The sequence below is a fragment of the Monodon monoceros genome, unplaced genomic scaffold, assembly GCF_005190385.1.
Source record: "Monodon monoceros isolate NGI ecotype Baffin Bay Population unplaced genomic scaffold, NGI_Narwhal_1 Super_Scaffold_22, whole genome shotgun sequence".
In the NCBI taxonomy this organism is placed as follows: domain Eukaryota; kingdom Metazoa; phylum Chordata; class Mammalia; order Artiodactyla; family Monodontidae; genus Monodon; species Monodon monoceros.
Window position 1 is genome coordinate 61780485 of NW_021703779.1, and position 14836 is coordinate 61795320.

Genomic DNA, 14836 nt, shown 5'->3' on the forward strand with positions numbered 1-14836 from the left:
GGAAATAACTAATGCAGAGCAGAATAAAGAAAAAAGAATGAAAAGAACTGAGGACAGTCTCAGAGACCTCTGGGACAACAATAAATGCACCAACATTCGAATTATAGGGGTTCCAGAAGAAGAAAAGAAAAAGAAAGGGACTGAGAAAATATTTGAAGAGATTATAGTTGAAAACTTACCTAATATGGGAAAAGAAATAGTTAATCAAGTCCAGGAAGCACAGAGAGCCCCATACAGGATAAATCCAAGGAGAAACACGCCAAGACACATATTAATCACACTGTCAAAAATTAAATACAAAGAAACATATTAAAAGCAGCAAGGTAAAAACAACAAATAACACGTAAGGGAATCCCCATAATGTTAACAGCTGAACTTTCAGCAGAAACTCTGCAAGACAGAAGGCAGTGGCAGGACATATTTAAAGTGATGAAGGACAAAAACCTACAACCAAGATTACTCAACCCAGCAAGGGTCTCATTCAGATTTGATGGAGAAATTAAAACCTTTACAGACAAAAGCTGAGAGAGTTCAGCACCACCAAACCAGCTTTACAACAAACGCTAAAGGAACTTCTCTAGGCAAGAAACACAAGAAGAGGAAAAGAACTACAATAACAAACACAAAACAATTAAGAAAATGGGAATAGGAACATACATATCGATAATTACCTTAAATGTAAATGGATTAAATGCTCCCACCAAAAGACTGGCTGAATGGATACAAGAACAAGACCCATATATATGCTGTCTACAAGAGACACACTTCAGACCTAGAGACACATAGAGACTGAAAGTGAGGGGATGGAAAAAGATATTTCATGCAAATGGAAACCAAAAGAAAGCTGGAGTAGCAATTCTCATATCAGACAAAATAGACTTTAAAATAAAGACTATTACAAGAGACAAAGAAGGACACTACATAATGATCAAGGGATCGATCCAAGAAGAAGATATAACAATTGTAAGTATTTATGCACCCAACACAGGAGCACGTCAATACATAAGGCAAATACTAACAGCCATAAAAGGGGAAATCGACAGTAACACATTCATAGTAAGGGACTTTAACACCCCACTTTCACCAATGGACAGATCATCCAAAATGAAAATAAATAAGGAAACACAAGCTTTAAATGATGCATTAAACAAGATGGACTTAATATTTATAGGACATTACATCCAAAAACCACAGAACACATATTTTTCTGAAGTGCTCATGGAACATTCTCCACAATAGAACGTATCTTAGGTCACAAATCAAACCTTGGTAAATTTAACAAAATTGAAATTGTATCAAGTAACTTTTCCGACCACAACGCTATAAGACTAGATATCAATTACAGGGAAATATTTGTAAAAAATACAGACACATGGAGTCTAAACAATATACTACTTAATAACGAAGTGATCACTGAAGAAATCAAAGAGGAAATTAAAAAAATACCTGGAAACAAATAACACTGGAGAAACGATGACCCAAAACCTATGGGATGCAACAAAAGCAGTGCTAAGAGGGAAGTTTATAGCAATACAATCCCACCTTAATAAACAGGAAACATCTTAAATAAACAACCTAACCTTGCACCTAAATCAATTAGAGAAAGAAGAACAAAAAAAAACCGCAAAGATAGCAGAAGGAAAGAAATCATAAAAATCAGATCAGAAATAAATGAAAAAGAAATGAAGGAAATGATAGCAAAGATCAATAAAACTAAAAGCTGGTTCTTTGAGAAGATAAACAAAATTGATAAACCATTAGCCAGACTCATCAAGAAAAAAAGGGAGAAGACTCAAATCAACAGAATAAAAAAGAAAAAGAAGAAGTAACAAGTGACACTGCAGAAATAAAAAAGGTCATGAGAGATTACTACAAGGAGCTCTATGCCAATAAAATGGACAACCTGGAAGAAATGGAGAAATTCTAAGAAATGCACAACCTGCCAAGACTGAACCAGGAAGAAAGAGGAAATATGAACAAACCAATCACAAGCACTGAAATTGAAACTATGATTAAAAATCTTCCAACAAGTGAAAGCCCAGGACCAGATGGCTTCACAGGCGAATTCTATCAAACATTTAGAGAAGAGCTAACACCTATCCTTCTCAAACACTTCCAAAATATAGCAGAGGGAGGAACACTCCCAAACTCATTCTATGAGGGCACCATCACTCTGATACCAAAACCAGACAAGGATGTCACAAAGAAAGAAAACTACAGGCCAATATCATGGATGAACATAGATGCAAAGATCCTCAACAAAATACTAGCAAACAGAATCCAACAGCGCATTAAAAGGATCATACACCACGATCAAGTGAGGTTTATCCCAGGAATGCAAGGATTCTTCAATATACACAAATCAATCAACGTGATACACCATATTAACAAATTGAAGGAGAAAAACCATATGATCATCTCAATAGATGCAGAGAAAGCTTTCAACAAAATTCAACACACATTTATGGTAAAAACTCTGCAGAAAGTAGGCATAGAGGCAAATTTCCTCAACATAATAAAGGCCATATATGACAAACCCATGGCCAACATCATCCTCAATGGTGAATAACTGAAAGTATTTCCACTAAGATCAGGAAAAAGACAAGGTTGCCCACTCTCACCACTCTTATTCAACATAGTTTTGGAAGTTTTAGCCACAGCAATCAGAGAAGAAAAGGAAATAAAAGGAATCCAAATCAGAAAAGAAGAAATAAAGCTGTCACTGCTTGCAGATAACATGATACTATACATAGAGAATCCTAAAGATGCTACCAGAAAACTACTAGAGCTAATCAATGAATTTGGTAAAGTAGCAGGATACAAAATTAATGCACAGAAATCTCTGGCATTCCTATATACTAATGATGAAAAATCTGAAAATGAAATCAAGAAAACACTCCCATTTACCACTGCAACAAAAAGAATAAAATATCTAGGAAAAAATCTACCTAAGGAGACAAAAGACCTGTAATCAGAAAATTATAAGACACTGATGAAAGAAATTAAAGATGATACAAGTAGATGGATAGATATACCATGTTCTTGGATTGGAAGAATCAATGTTGTGAAAATGACTCTACTACCCAAAGTAATCTACAGATTCAATGCAATCCCTGTCAAACTACCACTGGCATTTTTCGCAGAACTAGAACAAAAAATTTCACAATTTGTCTGGAAACACAAAAGACTCTGAATAGCCAAAGCAATCTTGAGAACGAAAAATAGAACTGGAGGAATCAGGCTCCCCGACTTCAGAGTATACTACAAAGCTACAGTAATCAAGACAGTATGGTACTATCACAAAAACAGAAAGATTGATCAATGGAACAGGATAGAAAGACCAGAGATAAACCCACACACATATGGTCACCTTATCTTTGATAAAGGAGGCAGGAATGTACAGTGGACACAGGACAGCCTCTTCAATAAGTGGTGCTGAGAAAACTGGACAGGTACGTGTAAATGTATGAGATTAGGTCACTCCCTAACACCACACACAAAAGTAAGCTCAAAATGGATTAAAGACCTAAATGTAAGGCCAGAAACTATCAAGCTCTTAGAGGAAAACATAGGCAGAGCACTCTATGTCATAAATCACAGCAAGATTCTTTTTGACCCACCTCCTAGAGAAATGGAAATAAAAACAAAAATAAACACATGGGACCTAATATAACTTCAAAGCTTTTGCACAGCAAAGAGAACCATAAACAAGACCAAAAGACAACCCTCAGAATGGGAGAAAATGTTTTCAAGTGAAGCAACTGACAAAGGATTAATCTCCAAAATTTACAAGCAGCTCATGCAGCTCAATAACTAAAAAAACCCAACCCAATCCAAAAATGGGCAGAAGACCTAAATAGACATTTCTCCAAAGAAGATATACAGACTGCCAACAAACACATGAAAGAATGCTCAACATCATTAATCATTAGAGAAATGCAAATCAAAACTACAATGAGATATCATCTCACACCAGTCAGAATGGCCATCATTAAAAAACCTAGAAACAATAAATGCTGGAGAGGGTGTGGAGAAAAGGGGACACTCCTGCACTGCTGGTGGGAATGTTAATTGGTACAGTCAGTATGGAGGTTCCTTAAAAAGCTACAAATAGAACTACCATATGACCCAGCAATTCCACTACTGGGCGTATACCCTGAGAAAACCATAATTCAAAAAGAGTCATGTACGAAAATGTTCATTGCAGCTCTATTTACAATAGCCCAGAGATGGAAACAACCTAAGTGTCCATCATTGGATGAGTGGATAAAGAAGACATGGCACATATATACAATGGAATATTACTCAGCCATAAAAAGAAATGAAATTGAGCTATTTGTAATGAAGTGGATGGGCCTAGAGTCTGTCATACTGAGTGAAGTAAGTCAGAAGGAGAAAGACAAATACCATATGCTAACACATATATATGGAATTTAAGAGAAAAAAATGTCACGAAGAACCTAGGGGTAATACAGGAATAGAGACACAGACCACTAGAGAATGGACTTGAGGATATGGGGAGGGGGAAGGGTAAGCTGTGACAAAGTGAGAGAGTGGCATGGACATATATATACTACCAAATTAAAATAGATAGCTAGTGGGAAGCAGCTGCATAGGATAACGATATCAGCTCGGTGTTTTGTGACCACCTAGAGGGGTGGGATGGGAAGGGTGGGAGGGAGGGAGACGCAAGAGGGAAGAGATATGGGAACATATGTATGTGTATAACTGATTCACTTTGTTATAAAGCAGAAAATAGCACACGACTGTAAATCAATTATACTCCAATGAAGTTGTAAAAAAAAAAAAACACGTCAACATAATGGAAGAGAAGTGGTATTTCATTGTGGTTTTATTACTTTTCCCTAATAATTAGTGATGTTGAGTATCTTTTCATTGGCTTAATGGACATTTGTATATCTTCCTAGGACAATTGTCTATTTAATCTCTTTCTTCTTTTTTTTGGGGGGGTGGGGGGGTGGGGGCGTACACGGGCCTCTCACCGTTGTGGCCTCTCCCGTTGCGGAGCACAGGCTCCAGATGCGCAGGCTCAGCGGCTATGGCTCACGGGTCCAGCCACTCCGCGGCATGTGGGATCTTCCCAGACCGGGGCAGGAACACGTGTCCCCTGCATCGGCAGGCGGACTCTCAACCACTGTGCCACCGGGGAAGCCCTCTTCAATTTTTAACTGGGTTTTTTCTGTTTGTTGTTGAGCTGTGGAAATTCTTTATATATTCTTAATATTAACCCCTACTAAGCTATTTGATCTGCATACATTTTTCTCCCACTTCACTGGTCGCCTCTTTACTCTGTTGTTAGTGTCCTTTAATGCACAAAAGCTTTTTCAAATTTTAATGTAGTGTAATTTATCCATTTTCCTTTTGTTGCCTATGCTTTTGATGTCATACCCAAGAAATCATTTTCAAATCCAGTATCATGACAATTTCCCCCTATATTTTCTTTTTTTTAATTTTATTTATGTTTTTGGTTGCGTTGGGTCTTCGTTGCTGTGCGTGGGCTTTTCTCTGGTTGTGGAGAGTGGGGCTACTCTTCATTGTGGTGCATGAGCTTCTCATTGCTGTGGCTTCTCTTGTTGCAGAGCACGGGCTGTAGGCCCAAGGCTTCAGTTTGTGGTGCAAGGGCTTATTTGCTCCACAGCATGTGGGATCTTCCTGGACCAGGGATCAAACCTGTGTCCCCTGCATTGGCAGGCAGATTCTTAACCACTACACCACCAGGGAAGTCCCCTCCCCCTATATTTTCTCCTGAAAATTTCATAATTTTAGCTCTTACATTTAGGTCTTTGATCCATCTTAAGTTAATTTTCATATGTGGTGTGAGGATCCAATTTTATCCTTTTGCATGTGGATACCCAGCTTTCCCAACACCATTTGTTGGGAAAATGTCCTTCCTCCATTGAATGAACTTGACACCTTTTTGAAAAATCATTTGGTCATATATGCAATGCTTTATTTCTGGACTCCCAATTCTATTCCATTGGTTTGTATATCTGTCTTTATGTCATTACCACACTTTTTTAAAAAAACAACTTTATTGGAGTATAATTGCTTTACAATGTTGTATTAGTTTCTGCTGTATAACAAAGTGAATCAGCTATATGTGTACATATATCCCCATATCCCCTCCCTCTTGCGTCTCCCTCCCCCCCTCCCTATCCCTCTAGGTGGCCTCAAAGCAGTGAGCTGTTCTCCCCTTGAGATGTAGCTGCTTCCCACTAGCTATCTATTTTACATTTGGTAGTGTATATACGTCAATGCTACTCTCTCACTTAGTCCCAGCTTACCTTTCCCACTCCCCGGGTCCTCAAGTCCATTCAAGCCTCTTAGGGAAAGGAAGGCATTTAAAAGCAACTATGTGTACACTTCCCAATTTCAAAACTTACCACACTCTTTTGATTAGTGTAGTTTTATAGTAAACTTTGAAATTGGGAAGTCTATACATAGTTGCTTTTAAATGCCTTCCTTTCCCTAAGAAGCTTACCCCTGTTTCTATTGTGCCTTAGCTGTTCTGTATTCCTCAATCAATAATCTCTTGCATGGGCATTCTGGTGAGGAGCAGAGCGGTGGCGGGCGCAGCTAGTCGGTGAGGTGTGGAGCAGGGGTGCAGCTCATTTTCCCACACACACACCCTTCCCCCTCAGGTGCAAGCCCCTCCCCTCTGCCGGCCTGGGCCACCAGACCAAACTATCCCTTATGGCATGAGCAGGGGGTGGCTCCTGGCGCCCACCAGCAGAACCCCCACCATGGGCAACCAGAGCTCCAAGGCTCCCTGGGGCGACGTGACCACCTAGGAAGCAGCAAGCACTTCCCCCGCTAAGGTCAATGAACGGGAGAACAGCCACGTGAAAAGCAATGGAGACTTATCCCCCAAAGGTGGAGGAGGGTCGCTCCCCTGCCGTGAACAGAACAGAGGAGGAAGCCGGGGCCAATGGCAATGCCATCGAGCCGGCACCCCCTAGCCAGGGCTCTGAGGTCAAGGGGGAGCTTCCCCCCGCCCCCCCCACCCCCCGCCAAGGAGACCCCCAAGAAGAAGAAGAAATTCTCTTTCAAGAAGCCTTCCAAATTGAGTGGCCTGTCCTTCAAGATAAATCGCAAGGAGGGGGCTGGGGGTGATCCATCTGCCTCCTCACCCAGAGGAAGGGCAGGAGCAGGGGGTGGTCGGTGCCTGCAGCGAGGAAGGCACTGCCCAGGGAGGGAAGGCTGCCGCTACCCCTGAGAGCCAGGAGCCCCAGGCCAAAGGGGCAGAGGCTAGTGCTTCCTCCAAGGGAGGAGGAGACACAGAAGAGGCAGGGCCCCAGGCGCAGAGCCATCCACTCCCTTCGGGCCAGAGAGTGGCCCTACACCAGCCAGCGAGCAGAATGAGTAGCTGGGTGGGGGCAGGTGGGTGATCTCTAAGCTGCAAAAACTGTGCTGTCCTTGTGAGGTCACTGCCTGGACCTGGTGCCCTGGCTGCCTTCCTGCGCCCAGAAAGGAAGGGGCTGTTGCCCCACTAACCACTTTCCCTCTCCTCCTCTCCCTATGTGGATTCTCCCATCATCCATCTGGTCTTCCTCTTAAGGCCAGTTGAAGATGGTCCCTTGCAGTTTCCCAAGTTAGGTTAGTGATGGGAAATGCTCCTGCCCCTGGCCCTACCCATTCCCTATCCCCACCCATGCATAAGGCAGTTGCAGTTTTCTTCCCCAATTCTTTTCCAAGTAGGCTTTGTTTACTCACCAAATCCCAGAGCCACATGTGGGGGTGCCTACACTCCCAAACCCTGAGTGTCCAGCCTTCCTCTGTTGAGTTTTTAGTCTCTTGTGCTGTGCCTAGTGGCACCTAGGCTGGAGAGGACACTGCCCCTGTCTAGGTTTTTATAAATGTATTACTCAAGTTCAGACCTCCAGCTTGTGAATCAACTGTATCTCTTTTTTACTTGGTAATCAAGTATTAAGCTTCGGGGTTGGGGGGAGTTCTGTAAGGTGAAACAACTTCTTATTGTCTTTTTTCCCCTCCCATTGTTGTAAATAACTTTTAATGGCCAAACCTCAGATTTGTACTTTTTTTTCTAACTGCTAAAACCATCCTCTTCCACCTGGTTTTACTGTAATATTTGGGAAAGGAATAAATGGCCCTTTAAAAAAAATCTCTTTCATAATAGCTGATACTATGGTGGTAATCATTTTGCATTTATAAATGTATCAAATCAACACGTTGTACACCTTAAACTTACACAATGTTATGTGTCAATTATATCTCAATAAAGCTGGGAAAAAATCCCCACATAATAATGTTTTGCATGCAGGCATCTGGTGGATTTTCATTAGCCATGCTCTCAGCTTCCCAAGGCTACCCTTAGCCTGAGATCCAAGCTATTTTCGGTCCTTTGAACTCTGAGTTAAGCATTGTAGATATCATTCCCTTACACAGTGCACAGACAGTTTAGAACAGAGCAAATTCAGTCGAATTTTCTCTACTTCACTAAAATTAACAAGGGATAAGACTACTGCTTCTCCCATCTGCGCTATGCTGTGCAAGGCAGGGATGGAGCAAGGACAAGTAAAGATTCCACAAAATTCCCTGCCATTTTAAATGTGGCTTTTGTTGTTAAAATTTTTTATACAATTTTTAAAGGTTGCTTTCCATTTACAGTTATTGCAAAATATTGGTGGTATTCCCTGTGTTATACAATACATCATTGTAACCTATCTTAAACCCAATAATTTGTACTTCCCACTCCCCAATCCCTATATTGCCCCTCCCCCTCCCCTCTGATAACCACTGGTTTGTTCTCTATATCTGTGAGTATGCTTCTTTTTTTGTTATATTCACAAGTTTGTTTTATTTTTTAGATTCTACATATAAGTGATATCATACAGTATTTGTATTTCTCTGTCCGACTTATTTCATTTAGAATAATGCCCTCCAAGTCCATCCATGTTGCTGCAACTGGCAAAATTTCATTCTTTTTTATGACCGAGTAGTATTCCACTGTGTGTGTGTGTGTGTGTGTGTGTGTATACACCACATCTTCTTTTTCCATTCATCTGTTGATGGACATTTAGGTTGCTTCCATATCTTGGCAATTGTAAATAATGTTGCTATGAATATTGAGATGCATGTAAATTTTCCAATCAGTGTTTTTGTTTTTTTCAAATATACACCCAGGAGTGGAATTGCTGGGTCATGTGGTAAATCTATTTTTAGATTTTTTGAGAAACCTCCATACTGTTTCGATAGTAGCTGCACAAATTTAAATTCCCACAAACAGTGTATGAGAGTTCTCTTTTCTCCACATCCTCACCAACATTCTTTATTGTGTTTTTTTTTGTTTTTTGGTTTTTTTTGCGGTACGCAGGCCTCTCACTGTTGTGGCCTCTCCCCTTGCGGAGCACAGGCTCCAGACGCGCAGGCTCAGAGGCCATGGCTCACGGGCCCAGCCGCTCCATGGCATGTGGTATCTTCCCAGGCTGGGGCACGAACCTGTGTCCCCTGCATCGGCAGGCAGACTCTCAACCACTGCGCCACCAGGGAAGCCCTAGTGTGTTCTTTTCGATGATAGCCATTCAGACAGGTGCAAGGTGATATCTCACTGTGGGTTTTTGTTGTTGTTGTTGTTGTTTTTATTATTTATTTTTGGCTGTGTTGGGTCTCCGTTTCTGTGTGAGGGCTTTCTCTAGTTGCGGCAAACAGGGGCCACTCCTCATTGCGATGCGTGGGCCTCTCACTATCGCGGCCTCTCTTGTCGTGGAGCACAGGCTCCAGACGCGCAGGCTCAGTAGTTGTGGCTCACGGGCCTAGTTGCTCCACGGCATGTGGGATCTTCCCAGACCAGGGCTCGAACTCATGTCCGCTGCATTGGCAGGCAGACTCTCAAACACTGCGCCACCAGGGAAGCCCCTCACTGTGGTTTTGATTTGCATTTCCCTGATCATTAGCGATGTTGAGCACTTTTCTTGTGCCTGTTGGCCATCTGCATTTCCTCTTTGGAAAAATGTCTACTCATTTCTGCCCATTTTTTAATCCAGTTGTTTGTTTTTGTTTTTTAATTTATTTATTTATTTATTTTTGGCTGTGTTTGGTCTTCGTTTCTGTACGAGGGCTTTCTCTAGTTGTGGTGAGCAGGGGCCACTCTTCATCGTGGTGCGTGGGCCTCTCACTATCGCGGCCTCTCTTGTTGTAGAGCACAAGCTCCAGACACGCAGGCTCAGTAGTTGTGGCTCACGGGCCTAGTTGCTCCGTGGCATGTGGGATCTTCCCAGACCAGGGCTCAAACCTGTGTCCCCTGCATAGGCAAGCAGATTCTCAACCACTGCGCCACCAGGGAAGCCCCTGTTTTTGTTTTTTTTAATGTTGAGTTGTATCAGCTCTTTATATATGTTGGATATTAATCCCTTATCAGTCATATTATTTGCAAATGTTTTCTCCCATTCAGTAGGTTTTTTCATTTTGTTGATGGTTTCCTTTGCTGTGCAAAAGCAATGGTATGTTTTAATGAATAAGATTTTAATTTTGTTGAAGTCCAATTCAACACTGTTTTCTTTTATGATTAGTGCTTTTTGAGTCCTGTGAAGTCCTTGTTCCTCTAAGACTGTGGACACATTCTCCTATATTTTCTACCAAGAGTCTTATATTTTTAACTTTTATGTTTAGATAATAACCCATCTCAAATTAATTTGTGTATGTGATTTAATGTGGGGATCAAAGTAATTCTTTTTCTACTTGGATACAGACTGTCCCAGCACCATTTGATGAAAAGACTTTCTTTTTCCCATTGAATTACTTTTGTGCCATTGACAAAATTGTTTGACTGTATAAGTGTATCTATTCTTGAACTCACCCCTCTGTTTCACTGAATTCAACTGATGTTTTATTTGCTCATGAGTATCAAAGTGATCGATTATTTTAACTACTAGCTTTAGAGTTAGTTTTAAAGTCAGGTAAAGTGCTCTACATTTGTTTTAAAGTCAGGTGAGGTGCTCTACATTTGAAGGTGGTTATGAATATTCTAGGTCTTTTTCATGTCCACATAAATTTTCAAATCACCTTGATCATTTGTACAAAAGAACCTGTTGGACTTTTGATTGGGATTGCATTTAATCTACAGCTTACTTTAGGGAAAACTAACAATAGTGAATCTTCCAATTCAAGAACTAGCGTACCTTTTATTGATTTAAGCTTTCTTAATTTCTTTCAACAATATGATATAATCTTAGGATATTTTATACATTTATTAGTAAATTTGTCTCTAAGTATTTTATTTTTACAGATATTATTGTAAAATACCATTTACAATATTTCATATTACTAAGTACAATTTTAATTTCATATTAATTTAATTTCATATAATATTAATTTCATATTATTAAGTACAATGCAATTTTTTTGGTTCTTTTTTGCAGTAAATTGTTTAAACAAGGAAACACAAAATGATACTCTTCAGTCAGTGTTTGACAAATGAATATACTGATGCAACATGAACCCTTATCAAGATGGAGAACATAACTCTCACCTCTGCAAGTTCCCTCATGACCCTTAAAATTTCCACAACTACTCTGATTGAGTAACCACTGGTCTGGTTTTTTTCCGACTGTGGATTCGTTTTTGTGCACATATATGTCCATATTCCCCAAATTGTAAACTTTTAAATGGATACAGTAGAATGTATGTAACCATACCTCAATAAAATTCACAAAATTTATGCTGAATCAAAGAGGCTTTACACAAGAGTGAATAATATATGATTCCATTGAATTTTAGGAAATGTGACATCATTCACAATATTGACTTTTCCAATTCCTGATGACTATATCCCTCTCCATTTATTTTGCTTTCTTTAATCAGTACTTTTTTAGGTTTCAACATACAGATCTTGCCCATATTTTCTTAGACTTATAACAAAATAGCTCACATTTTGGGATACTAATCAATTTCAGTTTGTTCATTACAATTTTTTAGACATAAACTCGATTTTATATGTGAATCTTGTATCTTATTACCTTGACACATTTTCTTATTAGAGCTAATAGATTCATGTAATTTCTATGGGAATTTCCACATTGAGATTCCTGTCATATGAGCCCATTTTATTTTTTTTTTCCTTTACTATATATTCTTTTTATTTTTCTCACCTTACTGCACTGGCTGGGATGGCTAGTAAAATGTTCATGAGGACTGATCTGCAATGAAATCATTGCCGTCAATTTTCTTTAAGAGTGATAAAATGAGTAAAAATACCTTTTAAATTTGCCTTCACTCTATCCATTGCTGGAGATCTTATTTTTTCTATATAGATTCAAGTTTCTGCCTGGTATCCTAGCCCTTTTTCCTGAAAAAAAAATTCATTTAATATTTCTTGTGCAGTTTTTGTAGTAGTGGATTTTCTCAAGCTATTTTTTAGATTTCTATATCACTTTTGAAAGATAGTTTCATTGTGTGGAAAATTCTGGTCTGACATTTTTTTTCTTTCAGTGCTTTAAAAATTCCACTCCGTTGTTTCCTGGCTTGGATGATGTCTGATAAATCTGCTATAATTCTTTTGTTCTTCTGTATACAATGTCACTTCTTTCCTGAATGCCTTCAAATATTCTCTTAACCTGTGGCTTTCAGCAATTTGAATATAATATGTCTAGATTATTTTTTAATCCTGCTTGGGGTATTTTGTTTTTTTGTTTTGTTTTGTTTTTGTTTTTTGGTTCTGTGGGTTAGTGTATTTCATTCTTTAGGGAAAAAAAATTAACCATATGTTTAACAGTTTTACTTTGTTCCACAACTTTAGGGTGCATGTTTCTGTGGATTTTGTTGTTGTTGTTGTTGTTACATTTTCTATTTCTGTTTCAGTTTTTGTCATTTTCTGCTTACTTATATTCAAGTTCCCTGAATGCTTTTTTTTCTTTTTGTCTTTGTCTAGTCTATTGATGAGCTCATAAAAAGCATTCTTAATCTCTGTTCCCATATTTGTTTCCAGCATTATTAGAAGCTTTCTGATAATTTCCAACTGTATCCTAAAATTCTCCTTTTGTTCACACTATCTTCCTTTTCCACCAGACCCTTTAACATATTAATTTTAGTACTTTTTAGATTCTGGGCAATCTCTGAGTCAGGTTCTGTTGAGAGATTTGTCTCTTGAGTTGTTTCTTTTGCTTTTTCTTTTCCTGCATGTTTTAATTTAAATTGATTGCTGTACATAGTATATAGAACAATAGAGATAGAAGTAAAGATTATCTAGAAACTGAAATGACCCTTCTGTTAGGCCTTTAGTACGACATGTTGACTCAATTTAAATTGGGAGTTGAGTTAGTTTTGTTACTGTTTTAATCACTGTCAGTTCACCATCAGCTGCAAATTTCTCTAGCATCACATTGTACCTAGGGTGGTAATTGGTTTACCTGAAGATTTTTCTCAGTGCTCCTACTCCTTTAAAGCTTTAAGGCTTTAAGGCTTTCCCTAAGTATGCCTTTCCCTATGTGAGATCTCTTCTGTATACTTGCCCCTCCACCAGTATAGGTTGCAGTTTCTTGCTGCTCAATGTTTCCTATCCTGTTGAGGTTAGGGAATGAGAGATATTCCACTTTCCTGGTTCAGGCATAGTTTTAACATTAACAGATACTATAACCCTTTTTCACAAAGGTGGTACCTTCATAGTAATCTCCAGTGGTAGGAAAAACCTCTAGTGCTTTGGTCCTAGTAGCATTTCTTGGCCCTCTTCAGGAGTAGAAAATCTTTCTTCCTGCAGTTGCAGTGAGTGACCTAAGAGCAATAGTTTACTCTCCTTCCCCAGTGTCATAAAGACGTTTCTTTCTTATTGGAAAAGATTTTTGGTGGAGCTTCATACCTTTCTCATAAACATGTCTGCTGCTCTCCTCCAATCCTTTACCCAAGGGTGATTATTTCCACTCTCTTGTCTATCCCCCAATTCTTCTCATAAGCTCTCAATGATGTCTACAGAGGAGAACTTGCAAGGGTATGAATTCGCCTTCTATCGGTGGTTCCCAGGGACTCTATGTTTTTATACTAACCCACACTTGACCTTTAGAAATTTGTTGAAACTTTTAGTCAATTACTTATAACCTGCTTATATGAAGGCCACATCTTCTTCCCGTTGCCAGAGGTCAACCAGTGCTCATGTTTATTAAAAATATTTATTTATTTATTTATTTTTGGCTGTGTCGGGTCTTTGTTGCAGCAGGTGGGATCTTCCGTTGTGGCACGTGGGCTTCTCTTTAGTTGTGGCGTGCAGGCTCCAGAGCACGTGGGCTCTGTAGTTGTGGCACGTGGACTTACTTGCCCCATGGCACGTGGGATCTTAGTACCCCAACCAGGGATTGAACCCCCTGTTCCCTACATTGGAAGGTGGATTCTTAACCACCGGACCACTAGGGAAGTCCCTCATATTCTGTCTTGAAAGCACACATCTTTCCTCACAATTCAGGTTAGTTGGTTGCCCTGTAATCTCAGCTCTCTAATGGATTCAAGTTATGATTTTATAGTTTATCTGGCTTTTTCTTGTTGTTGTAGGAGTGATGCTTTTTCCAGCCTTCTATGTCTTATGTGGAATCTAGAAATTCCTGAAGTCTGTTTGTATCTTATTTGTTTAGGTTTTTTCTATAGTTTTTATAATGGGAATGATGATCTTTCACTATCTTCTACATTATGATTTAAAATCAAGTGTCCTAATAATCTTCCTAAAATGTAGATTGGATCATGACACTCCTTTGCTTCCTATCTTTCTGTGGTTTCACATCGTATAGCAAATTTTTTAAAGTAATACATTTTAAACTAATTCATTCATCCTCTCTCTCTCTCTCTCTCTCTCTCTCTCTCTCTCTCTCTCTCTCTC

General features: G+C 39.3%; 1 pseudogene; it reads left to right on the forward strand.

The window, feature by feature from the left end:
* Nucleotides 1–6764: 6764 nt before the first annotated feature.
* On the forward strand, nucleotides 6765–7387 carry LOC114905651 (annotated as a pseudogene).
* Nucleotides 7388–14836: the final 7449 nt, after the last annotated feature.